The sequence below is a fragment of the Hordeum vulgare genome, chromosome 5H (genome assembly GCF_904849725.1).
Source record: "Hordeum vulgare subsp. vulgare chromosome 5H, MorexV3_pseudomolecules_assembly, whole genome shotgun sequence".
NCBI lineage: Eukaryota > Viridiplantae > Streptophyta > Magnoliopsida > Poales > Poaceae > Hordeum > Hordeum vulgare.
In genome coordinates this window covers 464294905-464318020 of record NC_058522.1, presented here as the reverse complement: position 1 = coordinate 464318020, position 23116 = coordinate 464294905, and the positions used below count along the sequence as shown (strand labels likewise).

Below are 23116 nucleotides of genomic sequence, written 5' to 3'. Positions count from 1 at the left end.
TGGTCCCTTCTAATGTGCACCAAGAAAGCAAACCGCAACTCCATCCTAACCGACGAAAAACAGAGACGCAATCAGCACACCATTAGCTAAACTAACTGGTCAAAGCAAGTCGAATCGACTGTTGAAATACACAACTAAGTTCAATCTAAACAGGAGGCGTGACTTACCCCTCGGGAACCCAGTCGTGGACGTGGTAGATCTCCGGCCCGATGCCCGCCTCGCCAAATCATCCGGGGTCGCCGCTGCTCGCCATTTCGCCCTGGGGTTCACCCTCGAACTTCCTTTGTGTGCACCAGCCCCCCACCTATTAGCGCTCCGGCCGGGCGCACGGAAGGAGGCCACACCGGCGCCTAACCTAAGTATAGTGCCATAGGTCGGCGAGGAGAAGTTCATTCCTGTAGAGAAGAGAGGGGATCCTATTTCCTTTCCCCCTTTCCCAGTATGGCAACCTTATCTTCCAGCATGAAAGTCGCGTCGAGCAGGTGGCAAGCGCCCCACCCGTGGCGTCGCAGGAAGGTGGCAGTCGTAGCAGGACGACCGCGGCCGCGCAGGTGGTGGCGACGACGCAGATGGTGGCGGCGACGCAGGACGACCGACGGGCGGACGGGATAGAGTGGCGTTGAGTGGCCACCGTAGGATTGATTTGGGGACGTTGTTGCACAGTCCCACATGTCAGCTCCGGACCCACGTCCACACGGTCCCACATGTAAGATCCGGACCCACTATCACTAACGCCGGCGGACGGAATGGACTCAAAACTGCCAGTTTGGCCTCGTCATAGTAGTTGCACACAGATAAGGGGCAAAATTGAGCACGATTCGCAACTGAGGGCAAAACAGAGCAAATGGACATCACTGAGGGCAAAAGAATAATTACCCCTTTATTTAAATAACAAACATTTTCTTGGAGTGACTTACTTAATAACTCTAATTAAGGTGCAAGTTTTACATTTTATGTAGTAGCGTCGAATAGATATGTGAAAACTTGTTGTTCGACCAAGCACGAAGAAAAAGATGTTACTTCTCTTTATATTCATGACGATGTCGTGTAATGATTTCTTTATTGCAATATGTACGTACTAGATAGCGTCTAGTTGACACGGTCGGGAACAACAACAAGCATAAGGAACCAAAGATGATGGACACAAAAAAGGGGGAAACACGATGTGAAACACCTTAACCCTCCAAAACCACTAAAGCCCTACTTCAAAAAAAAAAAATCCAGCGTCTGGTTGCTGCTGACGCGTGGTCGCCTTTTAGTCCCGATCGGTGTTATCAACCGGGATTGAAGGTCCTTCTGCCTTCGTATCCCACAGCGACCACGTGAAGCATCTTTAGACCCGGTTCATAACACAAATGAAACTAAAAATTTAGATCTTTGGTCCCATTTATTTAGTCCCGCTTACAGAATTAGAACTAAAGACGCTTTAAAACCGGGACTAATGTGCTATTTTCTGCTAGCAAGTGTTGGTTAGGAGAAGAAGTTGCACCTCAGTCTCTTATCGTTTGGATTGAGTGTCACCTCGGCATCGACGGCCAAGTTGGCAAGTTTGGTGTCGATTTCATTGATGTACGTACGCCAACAATGTCCGGCACTACCGAACCAAGATATCTGGAATATAAGATTGTTTAGCTCAGTCAAACGTCGATGGGATGCATGCATCTCCTAACTATCAGCAAGCTGGTTTCGGTGAATCCTAATCTCGCATAGTTTCTACATGGAATATCGGAAATGCCTACCACGTATATCAGTATAAAAACACCAAGACGATATAAGTATCCTCAGCAAGCCGGTAACACCCGTAGTTTCGTCGCAGGTTACGATGAGGAACAATACCATGTACTGCGCGGCAGTACTCGTACTGGCGATCCTACTGGGAGGGGGATCGCTCGCGAATGCTGTCACCGAGAAGGATGTGCTGAGGGCCTTCATCAAATCGAGGGCCCAGACGCGCGCGAATGGGCCTGCGGAGCCGGACACCTGGGCCGACCCGATCAGCAGCTTCAGCCACCTGCCGACCAAGTGCGAGCCCCCGCCGGCGGGCGCCAGGGAGGCCGACAGGATCACGGCGCTGCCCGGCCAGCCCCCGCGCGTCAACTTCGACCAGTACTCCGGCTACGTCACGGTCAGCGAGGAGTACGGCCGCGCGCTCTTCTACTACTTCGTCGAGGCGCCCTACGAGGCCTCCTCCAAGCCGCTCGTGCTCTGGCTCAACGGCGGGCCGGGGTGCTCGTCGCTCGGCGCCGGCGCCATGGCGGAGCTCGGCCCGTTCCGTGTGAACCCCGACGGGAAGACCCTGAGCAGAAACAGGCATGCCTGGAACAATGGTCGGTGTGGTGACAGATCCTCTTACAACTTCGTCTACGCTCTTGTGTTGTGTAACCTCACATTCATATGGTTTGTGTTCTCGTGCCATGCAGTTGCAAATGTGATCTTCTTAGAGTCGCCCGCAGGCGTAGGATTCTCCTACTCGAACACGTCGATGCCGAGCGGCGACACGAGGACCGCGGTGGACGCCTACATGTTCCTGCTCAACTGGCTGGAGAGGTTCCCCGAGTACAAGGGCCGCGACTTCTATATCGCCGGCGAGAGCTACAGCGGGCACTACGTCCCCCAGCTCGCCACCGTCATCGTCGCCCTCCGTGAGCTCGGTCTCACAGACGTAAACCTCAAGGGCATCTTCGTAAGTTGGCCGATCATGGGCGCCGGCGTTGTTAGCTTTGATATGTAGTACTGGTTTCTCTGCCTAACAGAAATCGGGGTTCATCTTCCGCAGGTCGGCAATCCGCTCCTCGATAGTTCCAACAACGCATATGGATCGTTAGAGTTCCTGTGGAACCACGGGGTGATCTCCGACGAGGTGTGGTACAATGTCACCGAGAGGTGCAACTCCGGCGGGCAGTTCGAGGACAAAGCGTGCGACGACTCGTTCGATGCCGGCGACATCGATACGTACAACATTTACGCCCCGGTCTGCATTCAGTCCCCAGACGGGAGTCTCCACTCCAGTGGCTACGTACGTACTCCTGCACAAGATACATGCGCTCTTTCTCTTTCTGAGAAGAACAATTGTTCAACATTAGCAAATCAGAGGTGGTGGCACAGGCACTGGCTAATTAGCTGATGTAATTGATACAGCTACCAGGCTATGATCCGTGCATTGATTCCTATATCGACACGTACCTGAACAATCCCACGGTGCAGAAGGCTATGCATGCTAGAACCAACACCGAGTGGTCAGAGTGCGCGTAAGTGACACACTTGCTAACAAACTCTCTCTTATATTTAGTAGAGGCTCCGTATATATATAGGAGTTGATATTTACGCCACCTTATCCAGTATATATCTTCTCTATAAATTTAGTCAAATTTCATAAATTTTGGCTTGGAACGGATCTAATATAAAAAATGCAACACCTACATATGGATCTTAGGCTGGTCGTAATGAGAGTATCATAGGTATCATGCATGCCAACTAAACAATTTTGATAAGATGACATAGAATTAAATGAAAAATGAGAAGGTTAAGTATCATATCATGATACCGTATCATATTAAATGTTGTGTTACTATGTGTTATTTATGACAATAAATAAATTATTTTATGTTACTAATATATGATACTATGCATTACGAATGTAGTATCATACTCAACATTACAACCAGCCTTACGTAGCCCTAAATAATTTTCCTCGCCGCTATTCAATCACCTCCGCTCGAATTTTAGGGTGGGCCCTATGCCTCCATTAATGACCAATCATTACATAAACCGCCTCTTCACGTAAAGCCCCGTAGGTGTTGCAAAGCTCAAACTAATATGCACTATGTGTTTTGACATAGAGAGGGGTCATTGAACGGCTGGACCGACTCACCAGTTACCATGATGCCAACCATCGGTTGGCTTGTCGACAACGGATTAAGAGTCTGGATCTATAGGTAACTTTATTACTTCAAGCATTCACAGTTCCTTCAAAACATAAAATGGAGATGTTTTATGTCTGCCATAGTTGCTATACAATATCCCTCTCTCGTAACTTGGTGGTTAATTCGATGACAGTGGTGACATGGATGATGAGTGCCCGATTACCGCAACGAGGTACGCTGTCAAGGATCTCAATCTGACCATCACAAAACTGTGGCGTCCATGGTACACCCCTGACAACGAGGTAACCATATATATGCAACAACCCTACAATACGTGCTAGTTTTTTTTTCACCGGATTGTGTACTAAGCTGAATTATGGCCAAATCTAGGTCGGAGGCTATGTTCAGCAATACGAGGGAGGTTTCACGTTCGCGTCCGTGCGAGGAGCTGGGCATATGGTCCCTAGCTTCCAGCCCAAAAGATCACTTGTTCTTTTATACTCCTTCATGAAAGGAGTCCTGCCACCCAGAACTCTGTCACCTGGGTTCTCAGTATGGAGTGGGGTGTAAGTTTGCAAGAGGCTGGACAAATCAATTCCTCGAGTCGGATACAAATAAATAAGTGTGATACCATATCAAGCTCCCTGGTTAGATCTTGTTGCACAAGTTCTTTTGTAAAATGACCAGTTGTCCATCTTATGTATGTTGTCCCCATAAATGTTAGAGACACGTCCTCGTTTATATTAACTCAATAATATAATGCATTATGCTTTGCTTAGTTTTGTTGAATAAAGTTCTACCTATAGTGCAGAAGAAATCAGTTAAGAAATAATAAGGCATTGGTATGAGGGCTGATAGAGGAGTACCTATATTATTGTTGATTACTAAATCGAAGGCTGAGGGTGCGATGGTCATTTGTTTGTTAAACTTTTTAATAAAAGCTGGGTCCAATTATATATACAGGCTATGCATAAAATGAGTAAGGGTCGCTGTGTCGGACATCTGAAACAAACGTAAGAGAGCATACGAATAACTGATCTAGTGGGTGTGTGGACTGGAAGTTAGTTTGGCTGGTGAACTCGCAGGTCGACATTACTCTGTAGACAATTTATTAAGAAAAATAAATCAATCTCTGTCGAAGTCTGGAATCTCCATCCGAGAAACTCTCACAGTTGCAAAAAAACCCAGGTAAAATTTAAAATAAAACCAAAAGCTAAAAAACGCATACAAAGAAGAAAAAACAATGTGTAAGGGCTTCAAGCCCAATAGAAAAACTAACTTACCCAAAATAGTGGCAAGTCAAAAAATGAGCCTATGAAAAAATCAACTTGCATCAAAGAGGGGTAAGTCGAAAATCCAAATAAATCGACTTGCCCAAAAAGGGGCAAGTCGAAAATCAGCCTAAACAATACAAGTAAAAAAGAGTAGAAATCCTGACAAAAGAATCGACTTACCTCGGCACCATATCTGTTGCCCGAATGGCAACCATTCTTCTACCTACATGCCATGGAGCCAAAAGGGATGCAACGTTTCTTCTTCATGGAGTCTGTGGGATGGAGTCTCTGTCTCTCGTAAGTCTTATCATCTCAAATGGTGTCGTGATGGTGAGGTTGTGTCCGTTGAGAAGAATCACTGGACCAAATAACGTTTTCCATCACTTTTTTAGGGTCCACTTTGTAAAATAGTGATGGGCCCGTTTGCTATTTTCTTTTAGTTTGGGTCCTGATATAACTTGCCGTGTGTACCTATCTGTCTTTATTAATGAAGCTTCATGTCCTTCTGGACCCTCTTTTGCCAAATTCTTTTTTACCATTCATGTGCACTCCATATAGGGTCGTTTAATGCATAAAAGGACTTTCCAGGAGCATGATCTTAATCGAGGTAAACTTGAGAAACGTTACCTTTCAACCGACAATAATCGAGGTAAACTTAAGAAAGGTTACCTTTCAACCGGCGAATGACTCGTGCATATCCGTTATTTCTATGACCGTTCGATTTGATTTTAGTCATACGACACGTAACGCTACGTGAAACGGGCCAGCAAGTTTACAACATTGGGCATGTTGCAAACGTGTTGCAAACACAAGTTTGTAACACATGGTATGTTACAAACATACAAAGTCCAGACAAGTAGCGAACACGTTCATTTTTTTCATTGATTTTTTTTCTGCAACATCATCCTTCTTGAAAAATCCTTCCGCAACAACATGTATGTTCCAAAAAGGTGAAAGACAAAAAAACATTTATAACACAATTTCTGTTGAAAATGTTTTTCTGCACCATGATCTTTGTTGTAAAAAATAACGGTTAAGAAAATAAGGCGTCACGCTAAAAGAACGCATCGGGTGGTTCGCTGCAGAGTGAACATCGCAACAACCTGTTTTTTGCAATTCATGACACATACGGTTGAGGAGATCCGATAGCTATTTTCCGACACTTGGATGACCCTGGAGGCGGCAGATGTTTTTGTTTTACTCGTCGACGGAGGCGTAGCGTCATGCCGTCACTCAATGAATTGGCAATGAGCCAACGAGTAAAATTGACTTCTGTCGGTGCTTTTTACCAACATGAGACAATAAAAAAATATAAATATGTTTGAGATGTATCACACATATATGATAGTTGATTTGGAGCGTATATGCTTCCTTGTATGGCGATTGACCGCCGGCCGGATCCACCTCGGCAGTCGGCACCATATCTGCTGTCCAAATGGTGACCATTCTTTTACCTACAGCCCATGGAGCCAAAAGGAAGGCAACGTTGCTTCTTCATGGAGTGTGTGGAATGGAGTCTACGTCTCTCGGAAGTCTTGTCATCCCAAGTGGTGTGGTGATTGTGAGGTTGTGTCCGTTGAGAAAAATCATTGATGGGGTTATAGTTCCAGGATAGAGTCATAGGCCTGCCCTATAGGTCCTACCCAATGACTATCCTTCATAGAGGACGAGGCCCTTGGACAGTTCCGACTCAACTAAGGACTCCCCCATCATTCAGTCGGTGACGAGCACTCAGAGCATATTTAACGTACCGACTGGATTCCACTCTGTACATCGTAACCTCCCAGGAGGGCAACGGTCATACGTTTTCATACACCATTATTTACATTTAAGGCTTACGTTACCTGTAACGTAGGCATTTATTCGCCACTATTCCACCCCTGTCCACCGTGCCATTATGAAGGGCAGCGCACTCTATATAAGCCGCCCTTCCCCACTGGTGCGGGGGTTGGCTTTTACTGTAATCCTATATTCCACTCGATACTAAGCTCCCAAGAGCGCTGAGACGTAGGGCTTTTATCTCCACCGTAGAGGGGCCTGAACTCATACATCCTCGCCGTAGCTAAGGCTCTGCCCATCCTTTCGTACCCTACACTTCTACTGTCAGACTTATACCCACGACAGTTGGCACCCACCTTGGGGCAGGTGTCTAAGCGACTTCCGGCGAGTTTGCGATTTCATCTTTTCATCATGTCGTCCGGCGGAGATCTGTGCATTGGTCACGAGATCCTCTTTGGTGCACTCTCCTTCATCGTCGACGATTCGGCATGGCTTCGGGATGCGCCCCTCGACGTCGAGTCGCTCCCTAGTCGCGGGGCTACGCACTTCGTGCCGGTTCCCGCGGCATCCTTCTTCTCCAGCCATCGGCCCCGGTGTCGATCCTCGCCCCCGTCACGCGTCGCAACAAGCGATCCCGTTGCCCCCGGCTCCATGCGACACGCCCAGCCGCGACAAAGCGCGTCCTCTCAAGTGGCGGTGCTTGAATCAGTTGTGGTCGCGCCATCATCCCAGTGCTTGGACTCAGTTCCGACTGAGCTACCTTCCGAGTACCTGGGTCACGGGCCTGCAGCCGAAGTTCTCATGGCCGATTCCCATGAAAGTCCCCTCCGGACTGGTCGGAACGAGCATGAGGTCGGAAAATCATCTGGCGCTCGTCGTCAACACCGTCGTTCTGTCAGTCGACGCACTCGCCAGAGCGACGTCGAGGTATTCCGCACACCCGTCCTCAACCTGCCTGCGGCTGCCAGGATAGCCGATTCTCTCCAGCCGACTGATTCGAAGGCTGGCAGAGGGATCGAGCAAATCCGTGCCCTGTTGCATACGGCGCAGCAGCAAAATTCGGCGGTCTCCCAGTCGCACAACAGGATCCACAACAGTTCTGTTCACGCGAACACGCAACGGTCGGTTTTCAGCCCCGACTCTCATCAGCGACGCAGAGGGGGCAGCCGTTCCAGGAATCCCGAAGATCGTCGCCGTTCACGCACCCCTCCGCGGGGTGGGCCCTACGGACCTCGGCATCACGATGATCGTCGTTCAGTCGGCGACGCGCATGATCCAAGGCCCAACGCAAGAGGGTACATCGCCCAGAAGAAGGTCGACAGGAGTCGAGCCCACCGTGATGGTCACGATAGAGACCGTCCGAGTGGAAGCAAGACCGTCGTCTCGGGCCCCGAGTGCTTCGGTCGGGCCATCCGTTCAGCTGACATCCCTCCCAACTTCCGATTGGCGACGGGAATCAGCAAGTTCACGGCAGAGTCCAAGCCAGAAACGTGGTTGGACGACTACAGAGTGGCGGTCCAGATCGATGGCGGAGATGACCAGGTCGCCATGAAATATCTCCCCCTGATGCTCGACGGCTCGGCGCGAGCTTGGCTGAACCAGTTGGCTCCATCAAGCATCTACAGCTGGGCAAATCTGTCCCGAGTCTTCATCAGGACCTTCGAGGGCACGTGCAAGCACCCTGCTGGTCTCGTGGAGCTCCAGCACTGCGTCCAAAAGCAGAACGAGCCCTTGCATGATTTCATCCAGCGCTGGACGACCCTCTACCAGACGGTGGAGAACGTCACGGAGCATCAAGCAGTCTGCACCTTCAAGGCACACGAGTGGTACAGGGATCTGTACCTTAAATTCGGTCGGACAGGTGACATCTCCATGAGCAAGATGATGGAGATAGCCGCACGCTATGCAAATGGAGAAGAGGAGGACCGCATACGTAGCGGCAAGCATAAGTCAGTCGCCGATGGAGATGGGAACATCAGTCGGATGCAGAAGCAGCTCAATCCACTCCACAGGAAGAGGCAGCAGCCGTTACAAATGCCAAGTTCAAAGGCAAGGGGAAGGCTCAGTACACCCCCAAGAAGAGGTAGTCAGGAAATTCCATCCTGGATCAGCCGTGTCCAATCCACACGAAGATGGACGAGGAAGGCAACGCATTTTCCCGAAGCATACCACTCGGCAGTGTCGCCTCCTGATCCAAGGATTCGGTGAAGGTCAGCCGAGTGAAAAGGACACCGAGCAGGATGAGGAGGACAAGGGGGATCCGTTCTCCCAAGTCCATGCAACGCTGATGATTTTCGCTGATATGGAAAGCAAAAGTCGACTGAAGTTGGTGAACAGGGAGGTGAACATGACAACCCCAACCACCCTCACATTCCTCAAGTGGTCACAGACTGCGATCACCTTTGATCAGTCGGACCATCCAGCACACGTACCCACCCCAGGGAGGCAAGCTCTGGTCGTCGACCCGGTGGTGGAAGGAGTCCGACTGCGCAAAGTCCTCATGGACGGCGGCAGCGGTTTGAACATCATGTACGCCGACACTCTCAAGGGAATGGGCATTCCGATGTCCAAACTGAGCGAGAGCACTATGCAGTTCCACGGAGTCGTCCCAGGACGAAAGGCCAAGTCACTCGGTCAGATCGCGTTGGATGTCGTCTTCGGCTCTGACAAGAACTTCCGTAAGGAGAAGCTGACATTCGAGGTGGTGGACTTCCAGAGTGCGTACCACGCGATTCTGGGTCGTCCGGCGTATGCGCGTTTCATGGCCCGTCCATGTTACGTGTATTTGAAGCTGAAGATGCCAGGTCCCAAAGGTGTGATCATGGTTACAGGCAATCGGCAGCGAGCCGAGGAGTGTTTGCAGCAGGGGTCGAGGATTGCCGATCAGCAGATGGCTATTCTCGAGCTGGATGAGTACAAAAAGACCGCCGACCCCGCTGACCTGATGCGTTCAAAGAAGCCAGCTTCCGAGTCCGCATTTCAGTCGGCGGGCGACACGAAGAAAGTCAGCATCCACCCGACAGACGACACCGCCGCCCCGATGAACATCTCCACCACCCTTGATCCAAAATAGGAAGCCGAGCTCATCCAATTCCTCCGTGAGAACTGGGACATTTTCGCATGGAAGCCCGCTGACATGCCAGGTGTACCCAGGGAGTTGGCTGAGCACCGACTGCATGTGGATCCTGCTGCTCGGCCCGTCCGCGAACGCCTGCGTCGGTCCGCCGCGCACAAGAGGAAGGCAATCAGAGAGGAGGTGGCTAAACTTTTGGCAGCCAACTTCATTCGCGAGGTGCACCACTCCGAGTGGCTCCCTAATGTGGTCATGGTGCCCAAGAAGGACAAGTCTCTCCGTATGTGCATCGATTTCAAGCATCTCAATAAGGTCTGTCCGAAAGATCACTTCCCGCTCCCCCGCATCGATCAAATTATTGATTCGACTGCGGGTTGTGAGCGTTTATCCTTCCTTGATGCCTATTCGGGCTATCATCAGATCCGTCTGTATGGTCCGGATGAATTAAAAAACAGCCTTCATCACCCCATTCGGGTGTTTCTGCTACATCACTATGCCATCTGGTTTGAACAATGCAGGAGCAACTTTTATGCGCATGATCCAAAAATGCCTCCTTGACCAGATCGGTCGAAATGTGGAGGCGTATATGGACGATATCGTAGTCAAGTCGCGCAAAGGTTCCGACCTGCTGACTGACTTGGCAGAAACATTCGCCAACCTACGTAGGTACGATATCAAGCTCAACCCAGCCAAGTGTTCATTCGGTGTTCCCAGCGGGAAGTTACTCGGTTTCTTCGTTTCCGAACGAGGGATCGATGTCAACCCCGAAACGATCAGGACCATCGTCCGAATGGAACGGCCGGTAAGAATACATAATGTTCAAAGGCTCATAGGTTGCCTAGCGGCTTTGAGCAGGTTTATCGCTCGACTCGGCGAGAAGGCGTTACCTCTGTACCGACTCATGAAGAAATCAGATACCTTCGAGTGGACAGACGAAGCCCAAATTGCATTCGACGACCTCAAAGCCCTGCTTTCCACCCAGCCGGTTCTTACTGCCCCGCTCAGTAAAGAACCCCTTCTTCTGTACATCGCGGCTACAAATCAAGTCGTCAGCACCGTTCTGACAGTCGAACGCGAAGAAGAAGGAAAAGCGTACAAGGTTCAGCGGCCAGTATATTATGTCTCCGAAGTCCTGACTCCTTCCAAGCAGAGGTATCCCCATTATCAGAAGCTTATTTATGGGATCTACATGACTCCAAAGAAGGTGGCTCATTACTTCCAAGACCACTCGGCGTCTATCATATCTGATGCTCCGTTGTCAGAAATTCTCCACAATCGGGATGCATCGAGCCGAGTGGCAAAGTGGGCAATGGAGATGCTATACTGCGACATCAAGTTCGAAGCCAAGAAAGCTATAAAGTCTCAAGCTCTGGCTGACTTCATAGCAGAATGGGTAGAACAACAGCAACCGACCCACATCTACTCGGCCCATTGGACTATGTTCTTCGATGGGTCCAAGATGTTGAATGGCTCCGGCGCCGGCGTAGTGATCATATCCCCAAAGGGTGATAAACTCAAGTATGTGTTGCAGATACATTTCGGTTCCTCCAACAACGAAGCAGAGTACGAAGCTCTCCTTTACGGGTTGCGCATGGCCATCACACTCGGCGTCCATCGCCTGATGATCTATGGCGACTCAGATCTGGTGGTTAATCAAGTAATGAAGGAGTGGGATGTAAGGAACCCCACCATGACTGCATACTGCAACTGCAATGCAGTAAGGAAGCTCGAGAAGAAGTTTGAAGGTCTGGAAGTTCACCATGTTCCCCGACTGAAAAACCAAGCAGCAGATGAATTGGCAAAACTTGGATCCACTCGGAGACCAGTCCCGAGTGATGTGTGCCTCGAGCACCTACATCTCCCCTCGGTGAAGGAAGATCCCTTTACAGAGGAGCCAGTACAACCAAAGAGCTCAACAGATCCGACTGAAGTTGACGTCCCCGCTGTGGTTGATTTGATCATGGATATTCTTGCTGTCATCCCCGAGTGGACTGTGTCGTTCATTGCGTACATCATGAGGCAAGAGTTACCAGAAGACGAAGTTCAAGCTAGGCAGATCGTCCGCAGGTCGAAGTCCTTCACCGTCATTGATGGCCAGTTGTACAGGGAAAGTGTTTCGGGCGTCCTTCAGCGGTGTATCTCCCCTGAGGAGGGACAGTTAATCTTGGAAGAAATTCACTCGGGAACCTGCGATCATCATGCCTCCTCAAGAGCAATCGTCGCCAAAGCATTCAGAGCTGGTTTCTTCTGGTTACAGGCGAATGAAATGGCAAAAGATATGGTTGACCGATGCGAAGGCTGTCAGTTCTATTCGAACAAGTCCCACAAGCCAACGTCTGCGCTGAAGACAATTCCTCTTGTTTGGCCATTCGCTGTGTGGGGATTAGACACAGTCGGAGCATTCAGAACAGGTCAAGGAGGATTCACTCATCTGCTAGTAGCAGTCGACAAGTTTACCAAGTGGATCGAAGCCAAGCCCATCAAGAAGCTCGACGCCCTTATGGCCATCAAATTTATCAGAGACATCATCGCCAGACCGATTCAAAGGTTTTTGCAAAGGCCAAGGTATCCGAGTGGATTTTGCATCCGTGGCGCACCCCCAAACAAACGGGCAAGTAGAGCGGGCGAATGGACTTATTCTTCAAGGGTTGAAGCCTCGACTCCTGCGAGAAGTTGGACATGCCGCCGGCGCATGGGTCACCGAGCTGACTTCGGTGCTGTGGGGCCTCCGCACAACTCCGAATAGATCTACAGGACGATCCCCGTTCTTCCTCGTTTATGGAGCAGAGGCAGTCCTTCCGAGCGATTTGCTTCACAACTCTCCACAAGTCGAACTCTTCTCCGAAGCCGAAGCAGAGCAAGCCAGGCAAGACGGAGTGGATCTTCTAGAAGAAGAGCGCGAGATGGCACTGACTCGCTCAACAATTTATCAACAAGATCTGCGGCGATTTCACGCGCGGCACGTCAGGAGTCGCACATTCCAAGGAGGCGACCTGGTGCTCCGAGTGGATCAGCAGAGACCACACAAGTTGGCTCCCGCCTGGGAAGGACCCTTCATCGTCTCTGAGGTGCTGAACAACGGAGCATATCGACTCTGCAACCTCGACAGGGAAACGGACGAGCCACGAGCATGGAATGGAGATCTCCTAAAGCGCTTCTACACATAACCGCCGACGGGGGCAATGTAAAGAGCAAGTATCATTGAAGTAATACAAAGCAGATTGATTTCTTGCCGATTCAAAATTCTTCCGCGTTTGTAGACTCCGGCCTAAAAAACTCGCTCTGAGTGCGCACTAAAAGTCGCACTCGGGGACTTAGCTGCGACCCAGAATTGCCTAAGTACAAACTCGCTCCGAGTGTGCACTAAAAGACGCACTCGGGGACTTAGCTGCGACCCAGAATCGCCTAAGTACAAACTCGCTCCGAGTGTGCACTAAAAGTCGCACTCGGGGACTTAACTGCGACCCAGAATCGCCTAAGTACAAACTCGCTCCAAGTGTGCACTAAAAGTCACACTCGGGGACTTAGCTGCGACCCAGAATCGCCTAAGTACAAACTCACTCCGAGTGTGCACTAAAAGTCGCACTCGGGGACTTAGCTGCGACTCAGAATCGCCTAAGTACAAACTCGCTCCGAGAGTGCACTAAAAGTCGCACTCGGGGACTTAGCTGCGACCCAGAGTCTCCTAAGTACAAACTCGCTCCGAGTGCGCGCTAAAATACATGCTCGGAGACTTAGCTGCGATCCAGAGTCGCCTAAGTAAAAAAGCTTCCTCCAAGTGTATACTCGAGATCCACTTGGAGGCTTAGCAGACCCTCATTGAGGCTCATGTGGATGTGAAGACAACTGACAACTACATGAGTATCAACTCACTCCGAGTGCGCACGAAAAGTCATACTCGGGGACTTAGCTGCGACTCAGAGTCGCCTAAGTAAAAAAGCTTCCTCCAAGTGTATACTCGAGACCCACTTGGAGGCTTAGCAGACCCTCATTGAGGCTCATGTGGATGTGAAGACAACTGACAACTACATGAGTATCAACTCACTCCGAGTGCGCACGAAAAGTCACACTCGGGGACTTAGCTGCGACTCAGAGTCGCCTAAGTAAAAAAGCTTCCTCCGAGTGTGTACTCGTGATACACTCGAAGGCTTAGCAGACCCTCATTGAGGCTCACGTGGATGTGAAGCCAACTGACAACTACATGAGTAACAACTCACTTCGAGTGTGCACGAAAAGTCACACTCGGGGACTTAGCTGCGACTCAGAGTCGCCTAAGTAAAAAGCTTCCTCGTGTTTGCCATTGGCTTCACCAAGAAACGCCAAACAAAAACCACGAGCCAAAATCGTGTCAAAAAAAACTTGGCGAAAGAAGAGCAAAATATTCGATTCGAATCCAAAGTTGGATCTACGATCAGTCGGCTCGGTGTGAATCAAGCTTATCCACACCGAACTACGAATGTGACGGCCAACGGCAGTGGCCAAAGTTTGATACAGATACCACTCGGCATACCGAGGTAAATGTGCGTTCACCATCAAGTTTTTTTCAAGCGTCACCGGGACTGGCAAGCTCCACAAAGGTGTCAAGGTCGATTCCGTCTGCAATGCGAGTAGCTGTGTCCAGGAAGGTCTCCATGAAATCTTCGAATCGAAGCTTCTTGGTGTTGGCAACCTGCAACGTCTTCAGCTTTTCTTCGCGAGCTTCCTTGCAGTGCACTCGGACCAGAGATAGCGCCACGTCCGCACCACAACGAGCGACAGACTTCTTCCATGACTGCACTCTGCTCGGGACGTCATCGAGCCGAGTCATCAACCCGTCTATTTCTTGTCGAGAATCGTCTTCAGGCCACAGCTCCTTGTCGATCCGGCCGATGACTTCTCTCAGGTGGCCAATGAAAGGTCCCACCCTGCTAAGGCGAATATGCGCTCGGAGCAAGTCCCGGTTGGCTTCGTCGCCGAGTGGAACGTTCGGAACAACCGACCGTTCAATATCGGCTGCTTCAGCCTCAACGTCCCGACAGAAGTCTGCAAAGAAAAGACAAGCAGAAAGTAAGCGCAAAGTGGACTCCAAAGTCAAGAAGCGCTCGGCAAAAACTTACCACCAAGCAGTGCAACCATCTTCCTTGCCCAGGCGGTGACGTACTTCTCCTGCACCATGCACCGAGTGTTCATCAACTTCAGCTGGCCCATCCATTCGGATCTTTGACTCTTCAATTTTTCAACTTCGGCTAGCAATGCCTTGTTGGTCTCCCGAGACTCCTCCAAAGACTTCTCTCGGTCAGCAAGAGCCCCCTTCACACCAGCCAGGTCATTCACAGCCGCCTCCAAGTCCGCAGCACGCTAAATCTTCTCAGCCTTTAGAGCATTGTACGCACACCCCATTTCGCAAGTCTTCTGCCAAATAAGCACAAAAGGAAGATCAGACACATTCAACAAGGAAAACAATCAAAGCTCAAAGTTCTTCAGACCCCTGTCGATGCAAGCAATCGACAGCGGTCTCGGGGACTACACCCAGTGGGTTCACTAAGAGTGACCCCACTGGCATGAAGCTCGAACAGGTCGACCCTATTGAGCTACATGACAAACAGACAAATCTATGAGACTACTATTACCCGACCTGAGTAACACTACTCTCGGGGACTACACCCAGTGGGTGCACTCGGAGTGCCCCCACTGGTACCATTCGGGCATATCAGCTCTGATCTGTTCAGGTCATGGAAAATACATATAAAGACAACTGCCGGTGCAAGCACTCGACAGAAGTCTCGGGGACTACACCCACTGGGTTCACTTGGAGTGAACCCACTACAAAATCATCCTACTGCATCCGAGTATATCACTGAAACCCCAAGTGGGTGACAAGAGGAAAGTAAACACTTACTAGCGCACTTACTCGGATATCGTCCTGGAGCTCCAAGCTTTTCTTGTACAAAGACGCGATGGAGTCATACGCCCCCTTGGCATCACCCACCATCAGCTCCACCTGCACCATGGCGTCCTTGGCGGCCCCCACCTGGTCTTCCGGGAGATGTCGGGCGTCATATTGAACGGTTGACGGACCCGGCGCAACAGAAGACTCCCTAGGCATCCCGAGCTCAGCTCCAGTTGGTCCCGCCGTGAGGGGCACCGTCTCAGTCGGCGCCACGGTCTCGGTCGGCGGGACGGTCATGGTGGGAGCAGCAGTAGATGGGACAACCTCAAGGACAGGCGCCAATGCTGGCTCTGACCCCCTTTGGTCGTCGTCCTCCAGATGGATCACCTTCGAAGGAAGCTCGACTGAACAAAATGAAATTACAGAAAAATGTCAAGGACAGCACTCGCGAATCAATAATACAAACTCTCGGAGTCGTGACAACGTACCTTGCTGGGACGTGGCGGTGTTATCCGTGTCCATGGGGTCATCGTCCTGGCGCGGCAGAGAGGTGGCGGAGGTAGCAGCTCTGTTGAGTGAAATCCACTCGACAAGTAAGCATGAGTTCAATCAGATACTGAAGGAAGATAGAAGAACAAGACACTTACGCTGAGGCTACTGGAACAGCGATCCTCATCCGAGGCAAAGCTTTCCGAGGCTTAGGCCCACTGAGTTTGGCCACCTTAGACGGCTGGTCCGTAGGCTCGGCAGCCGCGTCCCTGGTCCTCTTCACACTCCGAGCACTCGGAGCCACGGGAGGGGCTGGCGGAGCACTCGGGGCCGCCGGAGGAGCCGGCGGAGCAGCAGGATCGTGACGGCGCTTAGTTCGGTGCTCTGGTGGTGGAGGTGGCGAGCTCTGCTCCCCTTCCTCCTCCTTCTCCCCCTCTTCCGACTCCTCCTCCGTCTCCCCACTGTCGGAGACGTACTCGGCGCTATCCGTGCTGCCCTCCTGGCTGCCCTCCTCTTCCTCGGCTGGATTCCCGTTCGAGACAACAGAATACCAGTTAGTCTACTCCTGCACAAAACACAGTCGGCAACGTGAGTCAGCAGGACAAGAAAAGTAATAAATCTAAGAAGATTAAAAGCACTCGACAAGATGCGCTTACCTCATTCGGAGGAGGATTGTCGGCGCGGAAGGGCTTCACCCGCCGGGCTCCTTCGGGGTTATCACACGCGCCTGTGATGCCGCGGACCCACGCCCTCACAGTTGACCTAGTCACGCACTCTGGATGAGACCGAGTGGAGTCCGAAGGCCCCGCGTAGTGCCACATGGCATGGTGTCGGTCCTGCAGCGGCTGGATGCGCCGACCCAGAAAAGTCTCCAGCAGGTCCGTGCCGGTGACTCCCTTGCGGACGACGGCTATCAGCGCGTCGACCAAAGGCTGGATTTGGATCCTTTCCCCCTCAGAGAGCGCAAGCTTCCTGGGAGGGCCCGGACGGTCTAGGCTAAAAGGTGGCAACCCGCTCGAGGCTTTCGGACAAGCAATGTCCTGGCAATAGAACCAGGTCGATTGCCAGTTCCTAACTGACTCAGACAACTGGATGGGGGGGGGGTAGCTACTCTTTGTTTTTTTATGGAAACCTAAACCCCCGCAGAGCTGGAGGAGATGGGTATTATTGTCCGACTGGCTAAGCTTTTTGACAGTTTGGGATCTAGCGGAGAAGACGTACTTAAAGAGCCCCCAGTGAGGGGGACATCCAATAAAGCACTCACAAAGGGTGACGAATGCAGCAAGGTGGGCTATTGCGTTTGGAGGAAAATGATGGAGCTGAGCCCCGAAGTAGGTCATGATACCTCGGAAGAATGGGTGGGGAGGCAAGGAGAAGCCCCTGAACACATGGCTGAGCAGCAGAACGCGCTCCCCCTCCTTCGGCGCCGGCTCCGTCTCGCCTTCCGACAGCCGCCAGGACTTGTTGACGATCATGCCGTGCTCCACCAACTCCAGCAAGTCGTCCTCCGTCACCGAGGAGGGGAGGAAATCCCCCTGGATCCAACCCACCGGCAGCGCCGCTGCCGCCGCCGGGTAGGAGCCACCCCCTTCTTCTTCTTCTTCTGCGACTCAAGCTTGCTGGTCTGCCCCTTCGTCATGGCGAAGGCGACGGATCCGCGGAGGAGGAGGGGAGGGAGGAAGCTTGGGGCGTGCAGAGAGCTGCGGGAGAAGCGGGATTAATGCAAGGAGGATGAGCAGCGCAACAGAGAATCCCGCCGGAGAGGCTTAAATAAGCTTCCGACTGGGTCACTAACAGGTGGATCCAAAATCTTATCCCCCCAACCGGCTGCTGCGATGTTAGTGGAGAAGATAAAGGCGCGGTAATTGAGGCGGCGAAACCTACTCAATGGCAATGTCGTCATCCCCGCTGAGCGCGCGGCAATCGAAATTTGAGGATCCCGGAAAATCCGGCGCTGTAAGTTTGACCAGTCACGTCGAAAGATTCCGCGGAAGCACTCGGTCTCTGACGGTTCGTTTCACCGATACCGTCACTCGGATCACTGGTTGACAGGACAAAATGGATCGAGGCAAACAACGCCAAAGTCACCTCCATACCAGTCGGATCCATACTCCGGACATCACTTCATCGTTCCAACCCCGATCCATTCGGGGACTAATGATGGGGTTATAGTCCCAGGATAGGGTCATAGGCCTGCCCTATAGGTCCTACCCAAGGACTACCCTTCATAGAGGACGAGGCCCTTGGACAGTTCCGACTGAACTAAGGACTCCCCATCATCCAGTCGGTGACGAGCACTCGGAGCATATTTAACGTACCGACTGGATTCCACTCTGTACATCGTAACCTCCCAGGAGGGCAACGGTCATACGTTTTCATACACCATTATTTACATTTAAGGCTTACGTTACCTGTAACGTAGGCATTTATTTGCCACTATTCCACCTTGTCCACCGGGCCATTATGAAGGGCAGCGCATTCTATATAAGTCGCCCTTCCCCACTGGTGCGGGGTTGGCTTTTACTGTAATCCTATATTCCACTCGACACTAAGCTCCCAAGAGCACTGAGACGTAGGGCTTTTACCTCCACCGTAGAGGGGCCTGAACTCATACATCCTCGCCGTAGCTAAGGCTCTGCCCATCCTTTCGTACCATACACTTCTACTGTCAGACTTATACCCACGACAATCATTGAACCCAATTATGTTTTCCATCACTTTTCTAGGGTCCACTTTGTAAAATTCATAGGCCAGTTGTTATTTCCTTTTAGTTTTGATCGTCATATAACTTGCCGAGAACCTACTTATCTTTATTGATGTAGCTTCGTGGTCCTTCTGGAGCCATCTTTCACCGAATTCCTTTTTATCATTCCTGTAGTACAATCCATCTGAAGGGCCCGTTTATTTAGTTCATAAAAAAGACTTTCCAGAAGCTTGGTCTTGATCGAAGTAAATTGTCAGTAAGCCAGCGAGTTAAAATTGGTTTTCGCCGGCGCTTTTAACCTACTGCTAGGTGTTGGGTGCTTTCGATGTAACAGAGCTGGCTATTATCGTCTCACCTGACCGTTCACGCCATGCAAACTCATAATCATCTCCGTGGAATCCAAACCAGGCAAGCAGGCAGCCACCTTGGAGAATCCGAGTTGCATGCTTTAGACAGTTCTTCAGCCCTCTCCCACCATACTTCTCCCAACACTATATAGACTTGGTAAGCTACCTACCAAAATTTGCAACATACCAATCTTTCACACGATCAGAAAGTCACAAGCAAAAATGATTGGGAACACCATTACATTCTTCCTGTTGCTCGTTCTGCTGGGCGCATCACTCGCAGATGCCTCACAGGAGGATCAGCTCATGAGGTTCATCGAGTCCAGGGCCAAGAAGAGGCGAGCTGAGAGGGCCAGTAATGCAAACGTGGATGAGGAAGCTGATCCATGGGCCGACGCCAGCAGCTTCAGCCACCTGCCCACGCGATGCCCGAGCCCGCCGGTGGGCGCCAAGGCGGCGGACAAGATCGCGGCGCTGCCCGGCCAGCCACCGCGGGTCAACTTCGACCAGTACGCCGGCTACGTCACGGTGAGCGAGAAGCAGGGCCGGGAGCTCTTTTACTACTTCGTCGAGGCCCCCTACGAGGCGTCCTCCAAGCCGCTCCTCCTCTGGCTCAACGGCGGGCCCGGGTGCTCGTCGCTGGGCTACGGCGCCATGACGGAGCTCGGCCCGTTCCGAGTGAACCCCGACGGCAAGACCCTCAGCAGGAACAAGCACGGCTGGAACAACCGTACGTAAGCTAGCGTCCAAGTGAAACCGGCTTCTGATCACTGATGCGAACTGAACTGGCAAGATTACGATGATATGTGCAGTGGCCAACGTGATCTTCCTGGAGTCGCCGGCCGGCGTGGGGTTCTCCTACGCGAGCAACAACTCGGACAACAACAACAACGTGGGCGACCCGAGGACCGCCGAGGACGCGTTCGTCTTCCTGCTCAACTGGCTGGAGCGGTTCCCGGAGTACAAGGGCCGCGACTTCTACATCGCCGGGGAGAGCTACGGCGGCCACTACGTGCCGCAGCTCGCCGCCGTGATCGAATACATGAACGAGCTCTACCGCGGCACTCTCATAAACCTCCGCGGCATCTTGGTAAGCACCAGTGGTCCAGTGCCCAGTTTGATCGCATGCCGTGTTACCTCTTTTTGTCCTGCAACTTATCTTTATCGTCACGTTGTATGTAGGTCGGGAATCCGTACCTCGACGACGACAAGAACGACGAGGGGGGCCTCGAGTTTTTATGGAACCATGGGGTGATCTCCGACGAGGGGTGGGCCAATATCCGTGCCAACTGCAGCTTCACGCCGAAAGACGACTGGCAGTGCTTCGTGGCGGCGCACAGGCCCCAGAAAGGCAACATCGATCTCCACAACATATACGCCCCGATCTGCCTTAAGTCAGAACGCGACGGCACCTACCACTCGTCCGGCTACGTAAGATATACAGTACTATCTCCGTTCCGTGTATAAGTCATTCGTGTAATTCTAGATCAATAATTTAACTATCTAAATATGTATCGTATGTGATAAAAAATATATATTTAGAAACTACATCCGTGTAGAAATCTAGTGATATACTTTTCATGACATATAACACATATTTAATTTCTCAAATCGATGATCTAGGACTTATACATCGGGACGGAGGGAGTACAATACTATAACACGATTGATGGGCTAGTCTCGATCGATCTCTTTTACGCAGTCACATGTCCATGGGCAGCAATGCAAGCATAAGATAGCTAGCTATAATAAGAATAAAAATATATTTGGCCATTCACGGTACGTGTTTGCAAATTATGATTTATCAGCTGGCTGGCTACGATCCGTGCATCGACCACTACGTCCTGGCTTACCTCAACAATGGCGAGGTGCAAGAAGCTCTGCACGCCCGGGCCAACACGAGGTGGACAGCTTGCAGGTAAGTATATAGTATTACACACGATACCTGCTACAGAGCACGTCTAACCAGTCTATTTTTTCTTTCCTTTCCTTTGAGCGGAACACCCCCGATCTGATTTGCACTACGCAACTTCATTTCTTTCAGCTTAGACTTGGGCTATAACGACGGCCCAGTTTCCATGGTGCCAACCATCAGAAGGCTAGTCAAACGTGGCTTAAGTGTATGGCTCTACAGGTATACTATTACTGTGCATGCACACACATGCAATGAGCATTTAGTAGAATCAAATAGCTAGGCTTCAGGTTTCTAACTAGAACGACCATGATTTCTTCAGTGGAGATATGGATGACGTCTGCTCCATTACCGCGACGAGGTACTCCGTCAAGGATCTCAACCTACCCATCACGGAACCATGGCGCCCTTGGTACACCCCGGACAGCGAGGTAATTAACGGGTGTTCAGAAATGGACATCAGAAAGAGCTAAGTAAAATTCAGATATGATGTTTGTGCTTTGATCCTGTGATGAAATTAATGGGGTTGTGGTGGATTTAGGTTGGAGGCTATGTTCAGCAGTACAAGGGAGGCTTCACGTTTGCATCCGTGAGGGGTGCTGGCCATCTGGTTCCTAGTTACCAGCCAAAAAGAGCGCTTGTTCTTCTCTACTCTTTCCTCAAGGGCATGCTCCCACCAGCTGACATCCCAAACTGAGTTGTGTTACTTGGATGGTCACTTGTTTATTGTGTGCTCTGATTAATGTTGAATTGACGCCCTCTCCATCCTCTGAATAATCATCGGTTACACACAAACATCGATGTACGGATAAAAATATATTTAGGACATTTATCTTGTGGTTTTAACCCTTGTGTGCTTATGAAAAGAGTTCTTTTGGAAACGGAGATTAAAACGCCGGGTCTCTGCATACAGCCATATTTATTCATTATTCAACAAATATCTGATAAAAACATACATCAAGCCATCCGAAGCCACCACTCACACCTATAACCTTGACAATAAGGAATGCTTTTACTTCCCTTATCTACCGTCGTTGTCGTCTCCGATCCATTTGTATATCGTATTGGAATCTACAGTCGGAACAACAAACCTAAACCATACACCACATGCATACGTTCTAGAAGCCGCCGCCATCATCGAGCAACTGACCCGCCTTCAAAGAAGATATCCGTATCATCCTTGCTAGTCCGGCCATCCGTCAACGTCACTTACGGCGCCCAACGGTGCCACCGCTCCGCGCTCGTCCATCCAGACGCATCCATCACTGATGCTCGACTGCACCCTGCCGCCAAGACTCGTCGTCATAGAAGCGGTAGATGGATTGCCGCTCCTCCTACCAACCTCCACACCATTGCCACTGTTGAAGCTCACACACGGAGCCCATCACCCACTGCAACTCTCCCCCGAACATCCAAGCCTTCAATACGACGCCTCCATGGAGGTTACGACGTGCAGGGAACCGTCTCCGTCCAATCCAGAGACGGATTTTGGACTTTCGTCCGGGTCGGAGGTGGATATGAGAGACCTCGGCTTCGCCTCCAAGAAGGGTAACGACGATCGATGTCGTCGCCGATGCTGGGCCAAACTAGCCGACCAAAGTTTTCTCCAGTCTTGATCATGTTCCACCAATCTTTGCGTGCTCCATATCCAGCAACGAGCCGAGACACACCACCTACATAGAGTAAAGTACCATAGGGCTCAATCTGGGAACAAGGAAGATGGAGGTGAGCCTCCGGCGTAGATCCATCCAAGCGTTGGATCCATGAAGATCCTATATGGTCAGCGACGAGTACCACCACCCTGTG

The 23116-nt window shown here is 51.0% G+C and overlaps 1 pseudogene; it reads left to right on the top strand.

The window, feature by feature from the left end:
- The first annotated feature begins 1822 nt into the window (after positions 1-1822).
- Positions 1823-22007, top strand: LOC123396899 (annotated as a pseudogene).
- The last annotated feature ends 1109 nt before the right edge of the window (positions 22008-23116 follow it).